This window comes from Varanus komodoensis, unplaced genomic scaffold (genome assembly GCF_004798865.1).
Source record: "Varanus komodoensis strain SLA01 unplaced genomic scaffold, ASM479886v1 scaffold1, whole genome shotgun sequence".
Taxonomy (NCBI): Eukaryota; Metazoa; Chordata; class Lepidosauria; order Squamata; family Varanidae; genus Varanus; species Varanus komodoensis.
The window spans coordinates 59,445,160-59,459,613 of record NW_025335268.1 but is presented as its reverse complement, the minus strand read 5'-3'; the positions used below and the strand labels follow the sequence as shown (position 1 = coordinate 59,459,613).

General features: G+C 43.0%; 1 non-coding gene across 1 annotated transcript; it reads left to right on the top strand.

Moving 5' to 3' along the window:
• Nucleotides 1–306: 306 nt before the first annotated feature.
• On the top strand, nucleotides 307–409 carry LOC123034374. The gene has a single exon (XR_006416742.1). It is a non-coding gene; the product is annotated as a U6 spliceosomal RNA (small nuclear RNA).
• The last annotated feature ends 14,045 nt before the right edge of the window (nucleotides 410–14,454 follow it).

Genomic DNA, 14,454 nt, shown 5'->3' with positions numbered 1-14,454 from the left:
GCAGTGTTGCCTCCCCACAGATACGCTTTCTTGGTGGCAGCATCAATGTCAAGGATGGCATCTGGGGGGCAGGAGGGTGAATCTAACCCTAGCAGCTGTCTCTTCTGAACCAAACTGGCCACCAGCTTAGTTCCTCTCATAAGAACCTGCAGCAGGAAACACCTCTGTGAGGTGGGGTAGGAGGTGAGTGACTGGCAGTGGCAGTCCATGGCAGTGCTGCACGGGGGTTTGGGTGGGCGCATTTTGGTAGCATCAGCACCTGGGGGCCCAGGCAGCATCAGGCAGGGGCCCATCAGTGGTGTCGTGCCAGGAGCCCATTGACTTCACAAAAACTGGAACAATACAGAGAAGGTTAGGATGGCCCCTGCACTAGGATGACAAGCGAATTTGTGAAGTGGTCCATATTTCATTAGCCACCATTTCTGAGGCCTTGTGGAAAACAGGAGAAGTTTCGGAGGCATGGAGGGTGGCGTCACTGGTACCAATCTTCAAAAAGTGTAGCAGAGGGGACAAAGAAAATCATAGGGCAGGTGCTGGAACTGCTCTATAAGATTCTGGTGTGCCCACAACTGAACTACTGTGTCCAATTCTGGGCTGTACATTACAAGAAGGACATTGCAAGGTTGGCGTCAGTTTAGCAAAGGGCCACAAGGAAGGTAGGTGGATGGGGGGGATGAGGGGGTCATATGAGTTGAGATTGAGGGGACTAGGACTTTTCAGCTTGGAGCAGAGGAGAGTCTAAGGGGGTCTTATAGCAATATACAGGTATGTAAAAGGGTGTCACATGGTAGAGGGTTGCACCCTGTTCTCCCCTGTAGTGGAGGGAAGGTCATGGTCCACTAGGGCAAAGCTAAAGGAACTGGGATTTAGGTTGGATGTGAGAAAGTAATTTCTGATGGTTAGGACCCCTAGGATTTGGAATGGGCTTCCACGGGAGGTGGTGGAGGCCCCATCAGTGAAGGCATTCCAGGAAAGATTGGACACCCACATGCTGCACATTCTGTGACCAGAGCTGGCTTGTGCCAGGGGTCAGACTAGATGACCCCAGAGACCCCTTCTGACTTGCCATGTTTCTGTGTTTCTAAGTCAAGCATCAGCCCTGCTAATCTCATTGCACTCCATAGCTGTAAACAATTTTTCTGCCTCACTCATTATGAATAGGAGAAACTGGCTTAAAAGGCAAGAGAGAGAAAGATTTCACTCCTCTCTACTGCATTCTCCTTTTGGTATAAGAGACAGACCCACCGTCATGCCCCCTCCTTTATATGCGAATGGGGCAATCACATCCTTAAAGCACATGGAATAGCTCCCTGCCTGTAGTTGCACCTCTGTAAAACAAGGCATTCAAGAAAAGCCCATGGCTTACGTAGTGCTGAATAACCTTCTCCTGCAAGGCCAGTAGTAAACATTTGTAAAATTTCATTACGACAAGCCAAGAAAATAGCTGGGAGTGGAGGAGCAAACCCATCAAAAGAAATGACCAAGAAATTAATGTAGATGATAACTTTGATTTTTAAAATGTTCTGGCCACATGAGCAATCAGTTTCAATTCTACAGTTCATGTTTTTCCAGTGCCACTAACTTTAGCCCAGACCTACTTGGCAAAAGTTTTTTTTTTTCTTTAAGAATTTTAGCTGTAACTTAGAACTGATAAAACAACTCAGTATTACAGGATATATTTCTGGTGTTTGTTTCTTTTAAAAAAGGCATATGCACAGTGGTTGGGACAAATAGATCTGGCTTCCCACAATGCTTGTCATCTAATTAGAGCAGTGGTTTCATGGCCTTGTTTGCTTGTCTTCATATGTTGGGCTGCTGCAAACTTGAGTGTTCTTTCGTATAGTTTTGTTGAGAGGCCCGGTGGGGCAGCCGCCTCTGGCTTCCCATCCGTCTTCCTAGCAACATCAGGGAAGAAGCAATCAGTTTCTTGTGGGCATGGACATTTAGCCATGCCCATTCCCAGTCCCAGGAATGCAAATCAGGAATTTGCATATTTGGGCTGATCAGCTCGCGCGCGCGCTCTCTCTCTCTCTCTCTCTCTCTCTCTCTCTCTCTATATATATATATATATATATATTCAAGAACCAAGCAGATCTTTTTCTGTGGATAGGCTATGCTTTCAGGCCTAATCTGCAGTGATGGATAGGGCCAGGGTGACGAGCCATCTCCTTCTCTCTCAGACATCCTTTCTCTTGCTTTCACTTTCTCTTCCCCTCTGGCACTTCCTTCTCTCTCCCCACCCCCGCCCGGCTTGCCTGGAAATCTGAATTCTCAGATGGCAGAGGTCTTTTGCAATTAGGTCAAGAGTGGAATGCAGCAGTTAGCCTACCCCAATATGGAAGAGCCTTCGTGCAGCGCCCTCTGCATACCCAGCTCTCAGTGTGGATATTTAGGAAGACCATAGGTACAGCTGGCATAGTCAAGTGATGACTCTACCATCTGAGTCAGTTGACCCTGGAACATTAGGACTACCCTCACAGGAGCTGTACGAAATGGAGTGGAAGCAGGTGCAATGACTTCAGAACTTCAGTATTTTATTACAGGCTACCAGGAACGAAAGGGGGAAGTGCTATTTTGGGTGATTGCCATTGCCTTATTTAGGAATTCCTGTTCTCAACAGCGAGAGAATGGAGAGCATGCTGGAGCTGCCCCTTCAGTCTCCCTTTCTGTTGCTCTCTGCCCATTGGTGGCAACCATCACGCCATTTCTAGCACTGGAAAATCTATGTTGAAATTCCCTTGGACAGGTGGCCCTCTGCTTCTCAAAGTGGTGCTCCACGAATAAAAGCTGACGGAAATGGTCATGGGGACCAGGAACAGTGCAGTCATACACCTTAAGCATTTTTTTTGTACCGGATAGAAAGGCCTGACTAGCACAGATGTTCAGCAGCCCTACAATGGGGGAAGGAGGACAGAATTGGCGTCAGGACAGAAGGCTCTGCCTCCAGTAAATGCATAAGCCTTAGACTGGCTGAGAAAGCCCCTGTGCTGTGTTCCCCAGCGGATTTGTACTTGTGGACATATCTGGATATTTGATAAATCTGCTAAGGAACCACCACAAAATGGCTCCTGTGAGGGGTTGGCTATTCAAATGTGAGCTAAAGAGGGGTTGGAGGGGGATAGAAATATGGAAGCCAGAAGTTGTGAGGCAGGGGAAACAGTAAGGCAAAGGGAAAGAAAGAGGGCAAGGGGAAGGATTCATGAAGAAAGGGGCTGAGCGGAGAGAAACAGAAAGGGTAGAAAAGCGGGGAGAGAAGGGTGTGTAGGTGGACATAGACTGGGCCCGAAACCACTCTTTCCTTTGCTGCCTGCCTGTGCACAGCTGGTCAGCAGCAAATGCAGGAACAGGATGGAGAACCTGGATTCCTGGTGTTTGTCAAGGTTTCTTAAAAATTAAAAATACATGTTTTTAAGGGCACAGGGAAAGGAGAGGTTCATGGATGTTATTGCAGGGCCTCACAGGCACAGGGTGCCCTTGGGGTGTCATTAGAGGACCGCTTCCCCAGGAATGCCCTGGTGAGTTTGAGAACATTGCCTATACAAACTGGTCTTTAAAAACTTGTGGCGCAGGTGTGTACTTTGTCAGGCACTTATGTCAAGAACATTCTAGTTTTGCTGTGTGGACTCCTTAGAGGTAGACATGGCAAGGTGCACGCTTGAACCCTTCCATTTGCTTTTAAATGTAGATTTACATGTTTGTTAGTCCAGGGGTGGGCCACTTCTGTCCCTCCATGTTTTGACCTAAAACTCTTATCGCCCCTTGCCATTGGCTGTACTGGCTAGGGAAGATGGAATTGTAGACGAAACATCTGAAGAGCTACAAGTTTCCCACCCCTCACCATTGCACAATTTCCTTTGATGTTTTGCAGAAAGATACAGGAAACGTATTCTGGGGGTGAATGATATGATAATATTTCTGATGCTGATTCATACCAGTAATGATGACTAGGAAGGAGAGAGGTGTCTGATAAGTGATCATCTGCTTGCTTCAGAAAGAGCAAATGCAAAACCAAAACGAGTTTGTCCTTTAAGGTACCACATGATTATGTTTTGGTTTTGCTGCCACAGATGAACACGGTCGCCCCTCTGGAAACTGCTTGCTCCTGACACTGCACATCTAGTTTCGTGTGTGAGCATTTCACAGTGGGAAGAAGGGGAAACTCAGAATGCATCAAGATGCTGACTCATACTGTCCCTACCCTTGAGCAATTCAGCACCTAATAAAATTATTAATGCCTAATAAAGAGACGTACTTGACCTTTAAGGTTAATGACAGCTTTTTCATCACATATTTCTTTTGATTTTAAAAGGCTGTAATAAATATGTTCAGCCCTCCTTAAAGAACATGAATTTCAATGGATATGAGCAATTAATATCAGCTGAACCATTTTATTTTTGGGGCATATAAGCTCTAGAATTCATCTTCTCCATTACAAAGTTATATTGGCTGTCTTTGGTCAATTGATCTATCTGTACAGCTTTGTGATCCAGTTAACAACCTTTTATGTTTTAACAGTTTGTTATTCTTTCTATACAAGGCATTAATTATATACTTACAGTTCTTCACTCATGATAGTTTGGGGTGTGGGTGCTTACACACTACCATCCTCCAAGCATTTTAGCATTTATTGGGGTGGGAGGGGGGGTTCCCTTATAGGAAAGTCTAGCATATCCCTGAATGACAGATTGTAACTGGAGTATACTAGTGCAACTCTGCTGTGGCACGCATCACCTAGTGGTGGTGTAATGGAACATATAAAATTAAAATGTAGGAAATGAAAAGCTCCTGGAAAAATGTGTTTAGAGGTGCTGATCTTAATCCCTCTAAGAATTCAGAAGCCTTGGAAAGTGGCAGCTTAAAAGCCTCATGTGGAAAAGCCCTAGAAATAATTCATTTCAAGATAAGCAACAATTTCATATCCTCACAGTGGAACCACATTTGAGCTTATTTGATTCCTGCTGTCCTTCATGGTGGCCTGGCATTGAAGGGGCAACTGGCTTTGACAGAGAGCATTCAGGAAGCCCCATGTTCTACCCACGTGAAACTGTTCACCAGACTAAACCATACGGTAGGCTCAATGGCCCACCAGTCTGACTGAAGCAGTGATATATGTTTATTCATTAGGGCAAATGGAGAGGAATTCTTTGCCAAATGAACCTGCACTTGCCTAAACTATGGAATTTGCTCCTGCAAGTTGTGGTGGTAGCCAGGGACATGAATGGCTTTTCCAAAGGGTTCAGCACATTCACAAAGGATTCAATGGCAAGTGCTCTGGGGTGCTTAATGGTGACCTCGGAGCCTGAGGCAGGTGCCTCCCATTCCCCTTGTGATGGGACACGAGTGGAAAGTTAGTGTACTGAGGTCGCACTTGTGAACTTGCTATAAGATTCTGGTTGACCCCTGCTGGATGCTAGATTAGCTAGACCTTTCATCTGATGATCGAGTGGGACTCTTCATATGTTTCTTATGAATGGCGCTGTATTTAGATGATAGAATATCCATGATCAACAAAGACCATTCTTTGAGAGCTGGTATGGGATAAGGGTGGGGCAGCCCGCAACTCAAATTCTGCCTCTGACTTGATCCACTACCATGTCCTTTCATAAGGCTCAGTTCACTCCCTGAGGTTTCATAGATTAATATACAGCTTAATGTGCAAGGATAAAGTAATGTGTATGGAGTATTTTTCAAAGCTATAAATGGTCAGTGCAATGGCCACATATCTTCTTATATGGGCCCCAACTGGACCTCTGTACTCAGTGAAATGCCTTACGGACATCCTGATAAGTGAGAAGAGTCATGCTAGCAGAGCACAGGGGATTTGCCAGGCCAGCAGGTCTTAAGGCTCCCTTCTTTGCAATGACAGTGTGGACACAGCCCCTCTCTGCTGTCTGCAGCCCCCTGAATGCTCGACTGAGCTGAAGGTCGCAGTGTGGCTCACACATACCCATGTGCTATAACCACTTGGTAATGACCTTAGTGTAGTGGCAGCTGTGAAGGGCCTGTGAGAGATCTGGCTTTTGCATCTTCTGTAGGGTGGCCCAAGGGGCCAAACTGCAGGTCATATACAAGGAGCAACTGCTGTTTCTTTTCTCCAAGGGAGCACTTAAAGCCATAAAATTACATGTGTACAAAAGGAAAGCAAATGCAGAGGGAAATAACATTCCATGCCTTGTGCAAAATGTGGGGAAATGTCTTTTCTTTTAAATATTAACATATGGCTTCACTGCTACTCTGTGGTCCATATGCCAAGGGAAATCCTCTGTGCAAGAAGCTCACCCTTTATTTGCTGTAGGAAAGGAAGTGAAGAGAAGACTTCACAAGACGTACAGTAAATTTATGTTGCATGGGAAGTCTTCAGCATGTTCAGGAAGCAGAAAAACAGAGAAAATCGTTCATTTTACACAAGTGTACCTTTTCAATAATTGGAAGACATTTCTGCATCCTGAGATTGGTTGTTCACTCATGCAAGACCAGGTGCTGCCCCTCAAATAAGACAGTGATGTCAAGTGTTGGGAGGAAATCTCCCATATGTTTCCCATGTTTTCTTCATAGAAGACTGAAATTGGTCTTTCAGATAAGAAAGTCACCCTGACTTTTTTGCACTTGAGAAGGAAAAAAGATATGGGAAAGTGGTTAGCTCAAGTGTTTAGGGCTACTAGTTTATGGCTAAGTCTATTGTGAAGCTGTCCAATCCATTTTAACCACTTTATAACTGACTGAGTGTGCAAAAATATTAGTTTCACTCAGAGAGTTTTGCAAACTGCTTCTGAATGTGATCCAAACAGAGTTTTGAACCGAGAATGACAGACAGACAGACAGACAGACAGACAGACAGACAGACATCTTGTATGGATCCAGAGATGGAAAAAGCAAAGTCCCTTCATGTCTTCTTCAACTCTACAGTGGGTCAAATCTGAGTTATTTAAATTTGCTTGGAATATATATGACTGAAGCTGGAGTTTTATGTGATTCCAAGATGGGTAGAACATATTTAACCAATTAACTTGACAAATATAGCTGGAACCCATTCCTACCTTGAAAAATATGTCATCAGTAGAGTGCTAGATTTAGAAACAGGACACCATTACTGGTCCTCAATCAGAAAGGTGTTTGGATAGCCTTGAGCATAAGGTAATATAAGTGACAGGTTTATTTTAAGGATAAAATAAAACATGGGCATATTGTTACATGTTTTAAGGTTATTGGACAGAGTGGAACGATATGCTGAATCTGCTTGTCCCTCATTCTATGTGAAAATTATAGTAAAGCCAGTTGTACCTGGCATGTTTGCCTTTACATGAAGTTCATGTGACGAGTCCAGTCCATGAGCAATTTGGAGCTGTGTTGGTCTGTTCAGGGAAGGATCAGGTTCATTGGGAGTCACAGAGGAGCTGGTGAACCGGGGACTCACCTGCAGGAATAGAATGGTGAACAGCCCTCAGGATTAATTTTATACTTGAAAGACTTACTCCCAAAAAAGTGCACCAAAGGTTGCATATTTGATATCGTACTCTTGGAATTCAATACATATTTTCCCGCACACCTTGCCTCTATGCTGCCCGAGCTTTCCTTATTAGCCCTGGTCCAGAAAAGCTTAGGCTAACAAACTTCTGGTTTTTAAGATACACAAAACCCTTTTTGTTTCTCTTGCAATGGACAAACACTGCTACCCCTGTGGAAATCCCTATGTTTAATTCTTCTCTGTGGAAGGTTTTGCCCCACATGGTGTTGGTGCTTAGCCAACAATGAAGTTAATAGGCAAGCAGATTTACACAAAGCATGGATTTGGCTCCACATTCTTTCTGGCTGATGCAGAAATCCCAGTCTGACAAATAAGCAACATGTTTTTATTTTGTTTGTTCTTTTATCAATATCTGGCTGCAACATATGAAGGAGTTTCTTGTGATGATGTTGTTTTCCACTTGCTGGATTGCCAATATGCCATGAAAAATGTGCTTGTTGAAATGACAGAAGAGCAAGATGTACAGCAGAAATGGTGTGGTCTGATGCAATAAATTACAGGTTTCCTTTTCATGTACAGCACTAAAGGCGGCACTGATGCAATTAGCTACAGCTGGTTACAGAACAAAAACACGCATCTGTTGATGGAGCAGGCAGACTGGAGGCAACTAACTTGTGTTTTCTGGAATGTATCATTGTAAAAAATAAAAAAGGCAAGGGGTGAAACTGTAATTTTCCTTCCTGGGCACAACAAACTTTAATAACCCCTTTGGAATTCCAGAGCTGTGAAAACTATAGAACCTAATAAACACTTTTACTTTATTGCATAACAATTAGCAGATACAATCAGTTTCAAGTAATCCCTTTAAGATAAAAAGTAAATGGGCAAAAGTAGTGTTGTAGAACAAGAGACCCTTAAAGGCTAGCAGCTGGTATAACGAAGTGATGTTAGAAAAATAAAATATGCCTAGTCCAAAACTTGTGGCCTTAACAACATATTTGACTCTTTCTTCACATAATGGAGAAATGGACGTGGGCAAGCTAACATATTTCAACCAAAGAATATATAAAAGGAAAAGCTTCAAGAGGCAAGGAATCTGGATGCTCTCAAGTTAAAAATGGAACTTTCCAAGTTAGGCTGAAAACTTAGGGGTGGGGGGTGAGAGTGTTTAGTGAAAGGTATGAACAGATGTATATTTATTTTGATATTTTGGGATTTCATTCCTGAATGGAAAAAGTTCGGTCTATTTTTCTTAGGAAGTTCTTGGACCTTCTTCCCTGCGTGAGAACTGCAGCCATCTATCTGGAAGTGGGGGTTTATTCTGTGGAGTGCAAGGACTGAAGCCACTAAATGGTGGCTACATTTACATTTTCTGGCAGCTCGTAGTAGCTACCTTTTTCTACTGCAGACAGGTATGTACTCGTATGTTACCCACTGGATGAGCTAGATGGAAAGAAGGTACATAGGCTAGGCTTCTCTGCAGAACTGTTGGGCAATTATGGGCTGGTGAAGTACCATTTTCTTGTACAAAGATTGGGCTTGGAGCCTCAAGCTTTGAGAACTGCTGCTAATAAAACATGTTCCTCATTATTTCACCCCAACTATAATAACTGCTATAATGCTGGAATTACAGCAGCCCCCATATCTGTACACATGAATTATTCCAAAGAGCATTTGCTCTTGCCAAGTTCAATGTGCTACCACCACAGTATGAAAAGGATGATTTAGCAAGATCCCACTCAATGAATGGTCTTGTGATGCCGGAGCAGTAGAAACAGTGGGACGTGTTTTCTTATATTGGAGCTTTCGTAGGCAATGAAGAGAGAAATTGATTATACTGCTAACAGATCTTTATGATAATAATACTACTTTGAGAGCAATTTGATTAAGAGATGTATCTTCTCATGTTACTAGAAATATTGCCAATTTTTTGCAATATTTTTGCAATATTGCAATGCAATATTTTTGCAATATTGCAATGCAAACTAGGAAAAAATGTGATCACCCTCTTGAGGGAAGATATTCTATAAACTGCATTTGTTTCAACTTGTTTTTATTTTACTACTGCTAATTTGATTTGTATATTAATTTTTTTGGTTTGTGACCATAATAAATGAATAAAATGAAAAATGAAATATTTCTTTAGTCCTGCTGTCATCTTTCATTAAACAGGTGTTGAGGTTTGGAGGGAAAAATATAAAACCTTTTCAGAAAAGGCAAAAGAATACAAAGAATCATTTCCCATTTTCAAACTGCCTTCAAGTGTGACAGCTATTTCTGTCTCTGGAATGGTATAGAGTATTTTCACCTACAATAATGCAATTCCATTTTACAGAAATAATGGTACAACTATGGATTCTTAGGTTTTCCATATGAAGTAAGTCAATTTTCTTAAGGAAGCTGAAGGGTCATTTCATATGGATTTAAGAGAAACAATGCTCATCCCACTTTGGCTGCTGGTGAAAGAAACTAATTCATCTTTTGGGGAAGCTAAAAAAAAATCATCAAGACCTGTTTGACCAAAGGGAACAATGGGACAAGTCAAATGCATATGGAAATCTTTCATGGGGAAAGATTTCACAAGTCAGTTTCACTTCCTTTTAAAAGTGTTGACTATGTTCATCTGAAACTTATCTCCACAGATATAGATTGTTCAAGATCCAAGGAGTTCTACAACTAGTTCTATGCTAAAAATTGTATTTCTGTCAAACACTGAGTTGAATCCAGGCATAATAATTCATTGACTAACTTTAGTCCTATTGATTCTAGTATATCAAGGTTGTCTAAATCTGGATTCAATCTATTATTTTGTGAGGACTACAGAGAAAAACTGCTGAAACACTCAGTTTCTTCCACATCCAATGAATGTGCTGATTTATTACTAAATCAGGTTTTCATGATTTCAATAACTGTTTTAACATTGCATGTCATGACAGTTAAATGCTAGTTAATATAAACCCCTAGACTTTTTTACAGCAATCGAGAATGAAATAATATAGAGATATGGGACCCCTCAGATAAAAATTGTATACAAATGTTTATAAAACTAGGAAATAAAAGAACTGAGGGACAGATGTGCTCAATTTGGTTTCTAACTGAACTGAGCCAAAATGCAAATATATAACGCTTGCTTCTTAAGGTCTCTTTTCTAGTGATTCAACAATTCAAAGAAAGAACTGTTTCTGCATTAACCTTGTATTTATTACGGGGAAATCAGGATTATATGTTTGGAACAGGAAGGGAGCCAAGGTGTGCCAGACAACAAATTTCTATAATCTCCAAACATATAATTTTCTTCAGAAATGTGTGGTTACCTTGAGGAAGAACAGTCTTCCTGATTACCATCCTAATGAATGACTTGGGTGTGAATGGAAGCATTTGAAGTAAAGTTTTGGGGTTTTTTTTAATACTTGAAACATCCAAACTAAACAATGCTTTTCAAAGTTTTCCCACACAAATTTTCTTCCACTTCTCCCAAATTTCTGGAAGAACAGACAAGATGCCCTAAGGGCCAAGGGTGCAAAACACATTCAAAATCCTTTGAGTTGAAGGCAACTTGAACATGCAATCCAATAGAACTGGCCATGAGACTTAATTCTCACTCTGGGTGCAGTGGTATAGCATGGCGGCCTAAGGAAACAACCTTGTGCTTCCCAGGAGAGCAGCCAAAAAGCCACCAGATACCCCAGGAAATGTCCCCGTCATGGAGTGGGAGCCCCGCCAGTAGGACTGCATGTGTACTGCGGGCAGCCCCTCCAAAATGATGGCAGGCATTTTGGATTCAGGATAGTGGGGACTAAAATGGGGTGTTCAGGGGCATGTCAACTCACGGGCTCTAAGCACCCTCACCTTCCCAAAATGATGGTAGGCCTCTGGTTAGCAGTCACATGCCTTCCATTGGGTTTGTTGTCAATGAAGGAGGCAGTTATTCTTGGTGAGCTTCCCAGGGCCAGGTGGCACTGGCTCTTCAGATGAGGGTGGTGAGGGCTGAGAAACGAGGACACAGATGGCAGAGGAGGGTGAGGTTCTCTCAAGGCTGCTGTCCTCAAGTGTTCAGGCTGACCTTGGGAACAGACAAGGTTTGGAAGGGCACGAAGGGGGCAATGGGAGAGGGGTAGGAGGAGTTCAGTTAGGTACCTGGCCCCATGACACACTGTGGGAAGAGAAGGACTACCCAATTAAAGGGTCTGCCTAGATCTAGGAGGGCATACCAGAGGGGTGGAGACCAGGGTTGCTGAAAAGGAAGGTTCTTGGGAATTGTTTCTAGACTGGGTTCAGCTAATCACTGTTCATGCACAAAGACTCATCTGCTGGTGACTATAGCTATATATTGCACATTGAAAGCTCTTAATCAAAGGACTCTCTTGTTTGAAAGGAAATAAGGGGGAAGTCCAGCTCCCTACAGCACTCAAGCTGAGCAGCAATGAAAGAAGAAAAGATGGAAAAAGTAGCTGAACATGGGTGTCAAACAGGGCTTTGAACATGGTGCTTCTTCCACTGTAGAATATCCCTGTCACCACTATAACATAAGATGGGCCTGACCAACTATTTATTTGTTAGATTTATATTCTGCCTTCGTCTTACAAAAAAACCAATGCAGCTTACATCATTTTCCTCCTCCTGCTCTCAACTTTATCCCCACAAGAAGAACCCTGTGAGGTAGGCTGGGCTGAGAGTCTGTGACTGGCCCAAAGTCACCCAGTTGCCTCCATGGCTGAGTGGGGACGAGAACTCAGATCTCCTGAGTCCCAGACCTGCTAACTATTACAGCACACTGGCTTTCAGTTTAGAAAAAGGGAGAAACTATTTCTAAGCTAATTAGAAAATGGGAGCACTGGGCAAACTAACAAAATTCTGCATACAAACATTGCATACATAATAAAACATAAAGCATACACACCAACAATGTATGTATGTATGTATATACAGCTTTCATACACATTTGTAAAATAATAACTGCATCTTAAAATCTTATTCTTGAGTATTAATATAAAGGAAGAAACCTTATGTAACAGCTTGCGAAGGACAGCCTACTTGTGTATAATGCAGCAGCCAGGCTAACAACAGGGACCAGATAGTCTGAGCATATAACATCAGTTCCGGCCTTCTCACACTGGCTGTCTATATACTTCCAAGCCCAATTCAAGGGGCTGGTTTTAACCTATAAAGCCCTGCATGGCTTGGGACCACAATATCTGATGGAAGGCCTCTTCTGACCACCGTTAATTGGATACTACAATCAAGCTCCAGGGTCTGCCTCTGACTGCCATTTCCCAGTTGTTGTCAACAAGAAGAAGGGCCTTTTCAGTGGTGGCCCCCAGTTATAGAATGAGCTCCCCAGTGAGACTTACCGGGCATCAAATGTAATAGTTTATTGGGAGTTTGTTAGTTGCTTCATCAGGTTCCAATATTTATCTTGTTTAAGTTAATTTTTCTATGGCAACTTTTTAAACAGTGTTTTATAATGCACTGCATTTTAGATTGTATTCAAATGGATTGCTGTAAACTGCCCATAGAGCTTCAGCTTTTGAGCAGTATAGAAATTAAAATAATAATAGCAACAATACTCTTAAATAACAATGTCTAATTAAGATAGGTTTGGGAATATCAATGCATTGAATCAGAGTGCAATCCTATGCATGTTTAGACAGAAAAAAAAACATTCCTGGGGTTCCTCCTCCAGCCTTATTTTTTTCCTGTCTAAACATCCTAAGATTGCACCTCAGGTGCATACAAATTGGGCAAGGCTAGTGTTCAGTGAAAAGCTTTGTCAAACACACACACACACACACACAATGTGCAGCTGATGAGCAGAACAGATGAACTGTAGGTAAGATGTCCATGTATGACAAACCAAAAAAATAAAGAGGAAAAGTATCACCAAGCAAGACAACGAAGAAGAACAGTGAATTGCATAAACTTTGCATATGCTTATTTATAAGTTATTTATTCACTGCAGAGAAAGCTTGTTATGGGGTGGTAAGAAAATGAAATAATCATAATATCAAAAGAAATTCAGCAGATCTTGCCATGCTGTGTAAGACTGTGACCAGGTGACCTGCATGCTTTTGTGCTGAGACTATTGTCCAGGTCAGGGGTCCTCAAGCCTTTCCACCAGGGGGCCAGCTGAAAGCTGCCGGTGCTGGGTGCGGGCCGGAAAGGTGGTGCTGGTGGGGCGCACAGGCCAGCGCTGGGGCGGGGGTGGTGCGTGCACATGCATGCGCGCCCTGAGGTGCAGGTGGGGAGCATGGCGAGGCAAGGCGAGATGTGGGCGGGCACGCGAGGGGAGCCGAGGCACGGGCAGGGGTGGGGACGTGCTGCAAGCCGGGCGCACAAGGAAGCAGCTTGCTCACTTGGAGATCATTTTCTTCGAGCGAGCAAACTGCTGCCTCCCCATGCGCGGGGCAAGGTGGGCGGCGGTGGGCGCGCAGGTGTGGACGCGTGCGCAGGCACAGCAGGTCCAAATGGGCATGGCTGGCCAGATCTGGTCCCCGGGCCGTAGTTCGAGAACCCATGGTTTAGGTGCTAACTGTCAATTTACCCTTCTTAATCTTCAAACTGGAATTGGGCAGAATAGCCCTTCAGACAGAGGACAGTTCCCTCTGAAAGAGAGCACCGGGCCACCCTAGGATCAAACAAAGAAGGCGAGATAGTAACATTTGAAGGTGAGCAGTAGGCACTGCTGGAAATTTGGGCCTTTTCAGGTGTCCAAATTTGCTAACTCTCAACACTGATGGCAATGATACTCTATCGTACCTGTTCTCACTCTTCTAAATATAAGCACTTGTCGCAGCCTTGCAAAGGCCATTGTTAATGGTGAACTGTACAGTCAAACTACATGCCCACAAATTGCTTCGCCCAATTAATTAATTAATTAATTATGCTGAATTGGATAACCCAAACTGCAATGTTACAGAGTTTTTGTTTTGTTTTGTTTTTTTTGTTTTGGGTGCCGTGACTTATTATCTTCCACCTAACTGGAACCTAAT